This window comes from Psammomys obesus, unplaced genomic scaffold, assembly GCF_907164565.1.
Source record: "Psammomys obesus unplaced genomic scaffold, mPsaObe1.curated_primary_1811, whole genome shotgun sequence".
In the NCBI taxonomy this organism is placed as follows: domain Eukaryota; kingdom Metazoa; phylum Chordata; class Mammalia; order Rodentia; family Muridae; genus Psammomys; species Psammomys obesus.
The window spans coordinates 9,172,802-9,175,638 of NW_026596234.1; positions in this window are offsets into that span (position 1 = coordinate 9,172,802).

Here is a 2,837-nt window from a genome sequence, read left to right on the forward strand (position 1 = left end):
AACAAAACCCAGGTGGTCTCTCAGGAGGAAACACTTCAGGCGTTCACATAAATAACAATGTCCTCAACTGTGAAAAGTGAAAGCAGGAGGGCAAGAGTTATACTCATGATACTTGACTTTCCTTAGGGGAAAAAAAAAAAATCCCATTCCAGAAAAAGAAATTTGTATTCTCTTGGGTGCAAACACAAAGGTTAAGAAATATTAGCAGACTATTTATTTATGTAGCTTTCATGTTCCTATCATAAAACAAACAAAAAAATAGATGTTACATAAATTAAAAATTAAAAATTGCCATGCTTCCCCTGAAGTATGTGTTAAAACATGCCTGAAAAGAAGTTGGTAAAAAAAAAAAAAAAAAAAACAATGAATGACATTAACATAGATGGCCTCTCCACTCTGTAATTTGTGGAAGAGGGGAGGGTGGAAGGGAGGGAGGGAGGAGAACAGAACACTGAAACATTTATCTTACTGAAAGAATAACTATGTACACAAAAATTAGTTCCTGAGGTTGGTGAGATGGTTCAGCTCCCAAGCCTGCTGACTTGGGTTCGATCCCTGGGACCCCTATGGTGGAATTAGAGAGATGACTCCCACAGTTTTCCTCTGACCTCCACGTATGTGCCATAGCTCATGGACACATGTACACACACCCAAAATAAATAAAATATTTTTAATTTACACTTGGTTTGTTGTAAATATTAAAATCAAACTGTGCTAAATCACTTCTGACTTGGTAAATGCTTGTCGTTTTTTGTTTTTTGTTTTTAATTCATCCGTTAGAACGCCAGTTGGGCTGCAGAGCAAGCTGGCATCACAGGAGGCAGGTGAGATGCAAGAGACAGGTGGCGAGCTGTGTGAGAGTATCCAGGGTTCCTGCCTCCGCTTCCCGTACACAGCTAGAGAATAGTAACAACATTTAAGAAGCGTGGGTTGTTTTTTTCTCCTCCTCCCCTTCCTCCTCCTGCATTATCTTTTCTTTTTATTTTTTTTAAGATGAACTTGATTTTTATTTATTGATGTGTGTATATGCACACATGCCCGCAGGGGCCCCTGGAGTCCAGAAGAGGGTGTCAGGTGCCCCGGAGCTGGAGTGACAGGAAGATGAGCGTGTCCTGACACTGGTGCTGGGAACTGAACTCTGGTCCTCTGGCAGGTCTCCCCATCATCTCCCTAAGCTGCATCTCTTCCCTTGTTAGATGTCGTCTGCTCTAAGACAGAGGCTGTCTGGCCATCTTGATGCCAATACATTACGCAGAAATGCAAGTGCTTTCCCACAAATCTTACCCTTGACTCAGAGTCCCAAGAGGAACTTCCTCTGCATGAAGTTTTCATCCTTCCTCCCATCCTAATTTTCAGACACTGTCTGAAAATTATTTTTCTAGACACTGTCAAGAAGAGAGCAACTTGAGGAAGTGAGGGAGGGAGGGGGAGGAAAAAGCAAGGGAGTGGGGAGGGAGGAGGCAAGCAATTGAAAGAGGGAGGGAGGGAGGGAGGGAAAGAGGGAGGAAGAGAAGGAAGGAGGAGTAGGAAGGGAGGAGGGAGGGAAGGGGGAGGAAAGAGGAAGAATGAAGGGGAGGGAGGAAGGAGGAGGAATAGAGGGGAGAGAGAGAGGAAGGGAGGGAAGAGGAATGGAGGGGAGGGAGAGAGGAAGGGAGGGAAGAGGAGGAATGGAGGGGAGGAAGGGAAGAGAAGGGATGGAGGTAGGAAAGAGGAGGAATGGAGGGGAGGGAGGAAATAAGAGGAATGGAGGGGATAAAGAGAAGAAGGAAGGGAAGAGAAGGAATGAGGGGAGGGAGGGAGGAAGGAGGAGGAATGGAGAAGAGGGAGGGAAGAGAAGGGAGGGAGGAAGGGAGGACGGGAGGGAGAGAAGATTGATTCGGGCTCGTGGTTGAGAGGCCATAGTCCATCGTGGTGAAGGAATGGAGAGGCAGAAGTGGTCCAGCAATAAGTTACATCACAGGGTGACTAGGAAGCAGAGCTCACATCTTACTGTATCTGATGGAGCCTGCCTCCCCAGTGAGGCACTTTCTCCTCTGCTAAAGGCCCCACAATCTCCCAAACAGCAGCAGTGACTGACGACCAAGTGTTCAAACACACAGGAGCAGGAGCGCTGCACAGCCCAGTTCAAACCAGGGTAAACAATGGGTCACTAATAAGAAAAAGAAGAAAGAATGGGGAGGCTGGCTCCATCCTGTCATCATTTGTAAGTGTCATGTTAAATAAAGAAATAATAATAACAAAGAACTGGATAATAATAAAATAATAAATAAATAGATAGATAGATAGATAGATAGATAGATAGATAGATAGATAGATAGATAAATAGATAAATAAATATAATAAACAGGTATGGAGAGGCAGCTTGGCAGTTCAGAGCACTGGCTGCTCTTCTGTAAGCCTGAGTTTGGTTCCCAGGCAAATCCACCGGATCTGACGCCCTCTGCAGGCCCCTGCACGTGTGTCCCACACACACACACAAATAGTAAAATAAATATAAATCAATCAATCAATCAAAAACTGGAAGCTATTTGGTGCCTTTTTAAAAAGTCACTATAAAAATCACCCCCACCTTCTCTCTGACACTTGGATTTGAGGTAGATCTATAGGATAAAATCTGCCAGGAGGAAAAGATGGTGTGTGTGTGTGTGTGTGTGTGTGTGTGTGTGTGTGTGTGTGCGTGTGTGTTTGTGTGTGTGTTAATAGTTCTCAGGCAGGCCCACGGGATGACTCTTGTGTCTGAATTCAGGGTTTGCTTTCTCTTTGTCCCTCTCCTGTGGGGTTGGACCTGGAAACAGCACAAACTGTATAGCTCATTATTCTTCCCAAACTGGCCTCGG